The sequence below is a fragment of the Dipodomys merriami genome, unplaced genomic scaffold, assembly GCF_024711535.1.
Source record: "Dipodomys merriami isolate MVZ:Mamm:240054 unplaced genomic scaffold, mDipMer1.0.p SCAF_1, whole genome shotgun sequence".
In the NCBI taxonomy this organism is placed as follows: Eukaryota; Metazoa; Chordata; class Mammalia; order Rodentia; family Heteromyidae; genus Dipodomys; species Dipodomys merriami.
In genome coordinates this window covers 29,235,753-29,244,655 of record NW_027202270.1, presented here as the reverse complement: position 1 = coordinate 29,244,655, position 8,903 = coordinate 29,235,753, and the positions used below count along the sequence as shown (strand labels likewise).

Below are 8,903 nucleotides of genomic sequence, written 5' to 3'. Positions count from 1 at the left end.
TGGGGTGGAGGGGATATGGGAGGGCAGGGATGGGAAGGGGAAACAAAGGAGGAGGCAACAATGCTTGATAAGAAATGTATTCATTACCTTGCTCATGTAATTATAACCCCTCTGTACAGTATTTTCACAATAAAAAACTTATTAATAAAAAAGAAACTTTCCATAAAACACACTATAAGAAAAAGCAGTCCCAATGAGTTTCTCTTGTAGAGGTAGAAACAAAAGATGGGATCTGACTCAATTCATCCATTATCCTTACTGTGTCAGATGCCTGGGCTCTGTGGTAGACAGTTTCAAGTCCAAAGGCCTCACCTTTGATGCTTAGTTAACATCTGAGGAAAGATAAGCCCTTGAATCCTAAAGTTTTGTAAAAATAGTATTTTTTGAGAAATCTTTTTCTTTTTCAGTTGGGGGACTTGAACTCGGGGTCTGGGTGCTGTTCCTGCACTCTTCTCCTCAAGGCTAGAGCTCTACCATTTTGAGACACAGGCATCATTTCTTGTTTTCTGGTGGTTAATTGGACATAAGAGTCTCATGGACTTTTCTGCCTAGGCTGACATTGAACTGTGAGCTCTCAGCCTTCTGAGTAGCGAGGATGACAGGCATGAGCCACAAGTGCCTGGCCCAAATTTTTTTTTTTTTATTAGCATCTATTGTACAAGGGGATGCCACTGTGCTTTTCCATATATGTATACTAAGTACCTTGATCAAACTTCCTTCCTTTCTGCACTCTCCTTCATCCCTTTCCCCTGATTCTTAAAACAGTTTCAACAACTTTCATTGTTCTATTTACATAAATACATATAAAGTACTTTGATCATCTTCACCTTCCTTCATCCTCTTCACTGCCCCCATGTTTTACTGTTGGCTTCCATCCTTGAGTAAATTCTTGACAAACAGTGTGTGGAAAGCAGAAAATGGATCCCTTGCAAGTGTGATGATGTTTTCATTTTTCTGATAGTGCACTAAAGAGGTATAAGTTGGAAAATTTTCTCCAGAATTTTAAATGCATATCTATCTATCTATCTATCTATCTATCTATCTATCTATCTATCTATCTATCTATCTATCTACCTACCTACCTACCTATTTAGTGGAGAACATATTTTTACCTTCTCTGAACATTTAGAATTTGTTTGTAATAAAAAAATTCCTTTTGGTATAAGCATTGACTTTAATATTAGTTGTTACTGGTATTACGTGTAAAGTGCACACATGTGAATGTGTGTATATATATGAGCATAAGCATTCCTACCTCGCTTAAAACTGAAATATTAATATTCTACCCAGTCACCAGCAGCCATCTTTGCTCATCTCTGCCACATTTGTAGAGGTGTGAGCTCTCTGCTGTGAGTTTTTTAAAACCACCTGGAGGTTTTGCCTATTAAATAAATTGAATTATCAATTAGTAACTTTCCAAAATAGAGGATATCAGGCTTAGATGGGTTATTGATGGATTCTACTAAACAACACAGTAATAAATCATTATCAATCTTTACAATTTCTTCCAGAAGTTAGAAGGAGAAGGAATCTCCATTCTAGGATGTAAACAATACTCTAATATCAACAGCAAACAAAGACAGTACAAGACAAGAAAAGTAACCACCACTATCTGTTTTAAAATAGATTCAAAAATTCTCACCAACATATTACAAATTACTAAGTGGAAATAATTGCCCAGGTATGTAAAGCTGGTTTAGCATTTGAAGATCAGTAAATATAATCCATCATGTCAATGGATTAAAGAACAAAATTGCGATCCTATCAATATATGCAGAAAAGGCATTTGACAAAATCCAACCTCATTTATGAACCCCCCCCCCAGCAAACTAGGAACATAAGGTTATTTCTTCAACTTGATAAAGAACAACTGCAGAATTCTGCAGCTAAGGTCATGTGTTGTGGTGAGAAACATGAAGCTTTCTCACAAAAACAATCAAGAACAAGACAAAGATTGCTTGCTCCTTTTACCACTACTTTTACCTAGAAGCCCTGCAGAGGCAATTAGACAAGAGGAGGAAGGAAGGAAATGCAAGAAATATACGTTAAGAAGAAAGAAGTAAAAGTGTTTTTATTCACAGATGACTTGATTATCTATGCAGGAAATCTGAAAGAAGCAACAAAAAAACTTCAGGAACTAATTAGCAAGGTTATAGGACACAAAGTTAATATATGGAGGCCAATCAATTTCCTACACACCAGCAAGTAACAAGTGGAATTTGAAATAAAACATATTACTATATACATTAGTATTTCCCCAAATGAAATTAGTATCCCTTAGGCATAAATCTGACAAAATGTGTGTATGAATATGACAAAACTGATCAAAGATATGAAAGGACAAAAAAGGAGCAATATTTAATCTATTTTATAGATAGGGAATTGTCAAGATGTCAATCATCCTTTACTTGATCTATCAATTCAACACAATCCCATCAAAATTCCAGTAAGTTGTCTTGTGGATGTACATTGATTCTAAAGCTCATGCAGAAAGCCCAAACAAGCAGCTCAGTATTTTTTTTTTTTTTTTTGAGAACAGCTGCAGGACAGACACATCTTGACCTCATGACTCACTCTAAAGCTATAGTAATCAAGGCTATGTGCTCTATGTAATCTATTTAGATGATTTTTAGCTATAACACCAATGCCTGGCTGAGGAAAGGAATGATCAACAAGGTAAATTTCACTAAAATGAACAACTTTTGCTCTTCAAAAGGTGACATGACACTGGGCGCTGGTGGCTTATGCCTGTAATCCTAGCTATAGGAGGCTGAGATCTGAGGATCACAGTTCAAAGCCAGCCCACTCAGGAAAGTCTGTGAGACTCTTATCTCCAATAAACCACTCAGAAAACTAGAAGAGGTGCAGTGGCTTAAGTGGTAGAGCGCTAACCTTGAGCAGAAGAGCTAAGGGACAGTGTTCAGGCCCAGAGTTCAAGCCCCATGACCACCACCACCACCACCCCCATCACCACCAACAAAACAACAGACATGAGTAGGAGAAAATATTTGCAAGCAGTCTCTCTGCATCTAATAAGGGGTTGGCATCCAAAATAGACACAGATTTCTTCAAATTCAATAATGCCATGAACAACCCAATGAAAAATTGGGCAGAGTCTGAGCATAAGATCACCATAAAAGATACAAAGTTGACAAACAAGCATATGGAAGATGTTCAACATTAGGAATTATAAATGAAAACAAGGGGATATCACTGTGTTAGTACATGATGGAGTATTAGAATGTCCAAAATCCCAAACATTGACACCACCAAAATACTGATGTTGTCAAACACCAAATCTTGACTCTGCTATTTACTAGTTATGTGCCCTTAGGTAGATTCAGTAATATTTCTGGCACACTATTTTTTACTGAAACATGAAGACAACCATTACTTTCTCTTGGGACCATTATGAGAACAACCTAACAACATACATATTAATCTCAAAACATGGAACCTCACAAGCCCAGTGTCGAGGAAACAAACATGTTCTTTTCCCTTTTGGCACTTAGGGCTCTTTGTTCAAGGATCTGTTATGAAGCCAGTGCCTGAGCACCTACTGGGGGACTATAGGGCACCTTTGATGGAAGTTTGTTTCGCAATAAGAGTTCTGAAAACCCATGTCTCGGTTATGAATCTCTCCCCTATCACTTCTTGGCTTTGTTACCTTAGAGGAGTTTCCTAGCTTACCTAGTTTTCAGTTATGCATTTTAAAATTGGGGATGAGGATCTTAGCTGTCACAGTTATTATGGCTGTAAATAAACAGCTGCCTGCAATGTACTTGCACAGTGCTCTATCCATTGTGGACACTAAGTAGGTACAAGTAAGGACAGTACCCTAGTACTGTTGTTTGCTGCCTGTTGGCAAGTTCAAGCAAGTCATTACAAGTACCTAGATCTCAATATTTATCTGTGAAACAGGGAAAACATCCACTTTTAAGCATTGCTTTGAGAGCAATGATAAGTGGAGGTAGGGGAATGTAGTTTAGTGGTAGGTATAGGTCAGTTCCCTCTGCCATTTTTATTGTCCTGCTTGTGGATTAAATATTCTTTGATTCTATTCTTGTCAGCTGTCTCAGTTTCCAACACGGTCCAAGCAGACAGGGTGGGTGCCTTTTCTAAGTAAAGTTACTTTTCTTACTTTCTGGAGCACAGATCTACTGCTGGGTAGGTTGACAGGATAGCCATGCAGTATTCTTGCTGGTAAAGGATGTAGGAACGTGACGGCTTAGAGATGGTGCATGTCACTGTCAGCTAGCCTCCTTGTCCTCGCAGGACAATCCTCCAAAGACATCTCAGTTTCTTTTTCAGATCAAGAAAGCCCTTCCACTCCCTAAACCCCAAAGCAAAGTAAAAACAGTATGTGTTTTTTTTTCTTCCAGGCAGTGATCTCTTCTAATGCCAACACAAAATTCTCTTTAAGAGCGCAGTTCCCGGGACCATGTATCATTACATTAGACAATGTCTCTTTTCTTGCCAAGGCTTTCTTGTTTGTGTTGACCATGCAGGAATTCATTACTTTTGCTCTCTGGACCTGCGCCTAAAATGATTTAAAAAAATCATGCTTGTCACACTGCATTGCACGCATGTCTATGGAGGGTTTTTTTTTTTTTTTTAAAATAAGTATTTTATTTTCTCCTTCAGAAAAGGAACAGAAACAGTTGCCCAGCTGTGGGTTTGGAGCCTGAAGTATAATTCAGCAGTACCTTCTAGTGGCAACATTGGGGAATTACAGAAGGCTCTGAGCTATGAAGGAATTAAGATTTCAAAATGAAAACCCTTAGAAACACATGATTTTCCTCTTTTTAAAAATTTTCTATTATCTGTAAGTGGGTGTCCAAATGTGTTTCAATTGAACATGTCAGTTAGGGAATACAATGAACCTTATGGCATGTCCTATTCCAAGTGTATTAAGTACATAGAATTAATAAAACTAATTGAAATTTTCAATCACCTTAGTGTGTGTGTGTGTGTGTGTGTGTGTGTGTGTGTGTGTGTGTGTGTGTGTGTGTGTGTGTGTGTGTGCATGCGCATAACAGATCAACATTTTTTTTCCCCTGTGCTCTCTTTGCAAGACTCATAGGAATATTCCATTTGGGCCATACTTCTGTTTGTCTCCATGAAAGTCACCACACCCCAGGAACCAGTAACCAGTTCTACTCTTTTATTAAAGAAGATTCCATCATGAAGCTGCTGGATTATTAACATTATGGATTCTGTATTCAGCAACAGGCATTCCACTTTGATATTAATTTCCGTGCCTTGGTGATGTCTAGTACCATTTGTAAAAGCTATTAGCCCAAGCGAATAGGGGACATGCTTCATTTTCTCCATCATGGGTTCTGGAAAACTGAGTGAATCCTTCCAAGGATGCCCAGCCTTCCTAGTTCTGGAACCAATTTTGTACTTTTTACAAAAATGATACCACTTCCTCCTCACCAATTTTGATAGAAAATGGGTATGATAAAATGGCACTGATGAATAGAATCCCTCCACCAGAGCACTGAGATTTCAAAATTAATCAACACTAGAAAGACTGGTACAGTTGAGCCAAATGCCTACAATGCAAAGACAGGGTGACAAATATGAGGACTTCAGCCTGACCCACTTCTTATAGTTTGGATCCAATTTTGTAATCTGTAAAAATGAAACTACTGAAAAGGTTAAATGACAATGTGTGTTAAAACTTTAGCATAACACATAGAAGCTTACTTAAAGCAGTGTTTTTTCTATTCTATGTCATGGAGGCAAAGAGAGAAAAGTTGAAATACAGTATGTAATTGGTAAAATTCGGGCTGTGGAATTTGAATGGACAGATGATGTTAATTGTTTTAAAAAAGTATACTAGTTATAAATGTAGGCTCTAGGAAAGTTGTTTTTTTTTCTGGTCCTGGGGCTTGAACTCTGGGCCTGAGTGCTGTCCTTGAGGTCCTTTTGCTCAATGCTAGCCCCATACTACTTGAGCCATAGCACCACTTCTGGATTTTTCTGTGATTAATTGGAGATAAGAGTCACAGCGTTTCTTGCTCAGGCTGGCTTTGAAACATGATCCTCATATCTCAGCCTACTGAGTAGCTCGGATTATAGGAATGAGCCACCAGTCCCTGGCCTCTAGGAAATTTTTCTTGTTTTCAAAGTCTGGATCGATCACTTAAGTTGCTGCATGAGGATCTTTGCATGTTAGGTTCCTCAGTTGCAAAGCAGCAAGAATAAGAACATCTGCCTTATGATATTGAGGATAAAAAGATGTCATACCTGAAAAGTGTTTAGAAAAGAGCTTCACAGAGAAGAAGTTCTCAATAAACATTCTGTGTTACTAGTATTAAAAGGTGGAATACTTTATGAATCTAGGAAACAATTATATTCACATATTTCTATTACATTGTGTGTGTCTCTGAAAAGAATGTGTATTCTGCAGCTGTTGATCTATAGTATGGTTTAATTCTAAGTTTCTTTGTTAACTTATTTTGGTGAGAGTAGAATATTGAAGTCACCTACTATTATTGTGTATTTATGTCAGTAGTGTTTGTTTAATACAATTTGGTGTTCTAACACTTAGAGCACATATGTTTAAAAGTTTTATTTGCTATTGGTGAATTTTCAATATGAAGTGATTTTCTTAGTCTCTTCTGATGAATTTTAGTTTGAAATCTGTAAGTATAGTTATCCTTGTTTGCTATTTGGCTTGTGATATCTTTTTCTACTCTCTTGTTATGCTATGTTTGACTTGGTCAATGAAGTGTGTTACTTATAGGCAACAAATAGTTTTTTTTTTTTTTTGTCGGTCGTGGGGCTTGAACTGTGGGCTTGGGTGCTGTCCCTCAGCTCTTCAGCTCAGGGCTAGCACTCTACTGCTTGAGCCACAGCACCACTTCCAGTTTTCTAGTGGTTTATTGGAGATAAGAGTCTCATGGACTTTCTTGTCCGGGCTGGCTTTGAACCATGATCCTCAGATTTCAGCCTCCTGAGTGGCTAGGATTACAGGCATGAGCCACTGAGTCCCGGCTTTGGTCTTATTCATTTATTTTTTTTTTAACTCAACCCACCAGTCTGTATCTTTGAATTGGAGAATTGAGACCATTAACATTCAGAGTTATGATTGAAAGGAATATTCTTGTTCTTGCCATTTTACTTTGTAATGTTTGAACTTTCCCTCACCTTTCTTTGCATATCCATTCTTCCAGTAAGATTTATTCTTTTCCATATTCTTTTGGTTGTTGATCTTCTACTTTCATGTGTATGATTTCTTTTTTTATGTATTAAAAGCCAGATATATTTTTTACAGATTATGCTTACAATAAGTAAATTATGTAGTGGAGAAACATCAAAATGAAGTTGATGAATAAAAAGTCACGTCTGAAAGACTGAGTAGTAGACAGTTCTTTTTGTTCCATTTAGAATGTGGGGGGAGAGAGAAACAGACACGTTGAAGTTATTTTTTTGGGTGAAGGTTCCTGTCAGGAGCAGTGATTAACACTGGCTTCTTTTCTCCCTCAGTCAAGGTGGTCTCTTCTTCCCCAGCATCTAGGGATGGTCAGTCTTCTGCCACGTAGAAGCGATACATCAGAGCTACCACCAGGGCAGAGATGGCTGGGATCACCCAGTTGGACCACCAACTGGAATTAGACTCGACAGTAGTAATGAGAGTGTCCGAGGGCTTGGGTAATTTTGATCTGTCGTCTGGATGCAGCCCTCCGATGATGAACGTCTTGGACAGTTCTCGAGCATCGGTAGAGTGGCCGACATCTTCGGCCTTTTCTCTGAGGACTTCTTCCCCACCAGGATGCTCTTCCAGAAACTTGGTCAGGTCGTACACCTTGTGATGCAGAATCACCCAGGTGCTCTTGCTGGTTTTGTGCTTCTCGATCTCTTCCAGGGTGTAGTACTTCACAGCCTGGTCTGCCTTCCCTGTCATCTCCAAAGCTCCCCAGGCCCCGCACCCGCACAGACGCGCCTGGTGGAGCCGAGCGCACGTCTGAGGCTCCTCCCTGTATGATTTCTTTAAGTATCTTCTGGGGTCCTGGTTTTGTCCTTCAGTTTTTGTCATGGAAGTTCTTTTTTTCTTTAACTATGCGGCAACTTTGCTGGATACAGTAATCTAGGTTGGCAGCTATTTTCTTTCAGAAATTGAAGTCCATGATTCCAGTTCTTCGTGGCCGGTAAAGTTTGCTTTCCCCTTTTGTCACTTTTGGTAGTTTTTGTCGTGTATTTAAGTTTATCTGTTTGGGGGAGGGGAAGGGGAAGCACAGAAATGGTGGGACAAAGGGTGAACTAATTCAGCGGTGATACTCACCAGACACGATGTTGAAAATTATCTATACAACCTGTGGAAGAGGCAGGCCAGGAGGGAAAAAGCTGGAAGAAAATGAAGGAAGGGGTAACATTGTTAAAAAAGGAATGTACTCATTACCTGACCTAACTGTAACCTCTCTTTATATCACCTTTACAATAAAAATCAATAAAAAAGGAAAACATCATTCTTATGGGCTTGTGTTTAAATGTGACTTAGTTACTCTTGCAGCATCCAGTATTTTCCCCATTCGGTATCTTTAATATATTAACTGTAATATTTCATGTAGAAGCTCTTGTCTGACTGTGTTTATTTGGTGATCTGAAAGCTTCCTACCTGGATGTCCATCTTTCCCCAACATTTTGGAAATTTCCACACCACCACCTCCTCTTCCTCCTGTACCTCCTGCTCTTCCTCTCCTTCTCCTCCTCCTCCTCCTCCTCCTCCTCCTCCTCCTCCTCCTCCTCCTCCTCCTCCTCCTCCTCCTCCTCCTCCTCCTCCTCCTCCTCCTCCTCCTCCTCCTCCTCCTCCTCTTTCTCCTCCTCCCCCTTATCCTCCTTTCTCCTCCTTTCTCCTTCTTTTCCTCCTTGCATTTAGTGTTCTAATTAATCTG

The 8,903-nt window shown here is 39.1% G+C and overlaps 1 pseudogene; it reads right to left on the bottom strand.

Annotated features, from left to right (window-relative positions):
* Positions 1 to 7,497: 7,497 nt before the first annotated feature.
* On the bottom strand, positions 7,498 to 7,915 carry LOC138832302 (cytochrome b5 pseudogene; annotated as a pseudogene).
* Positions 7,916 to 8,903: the final 988 nt, after the last annotated feature.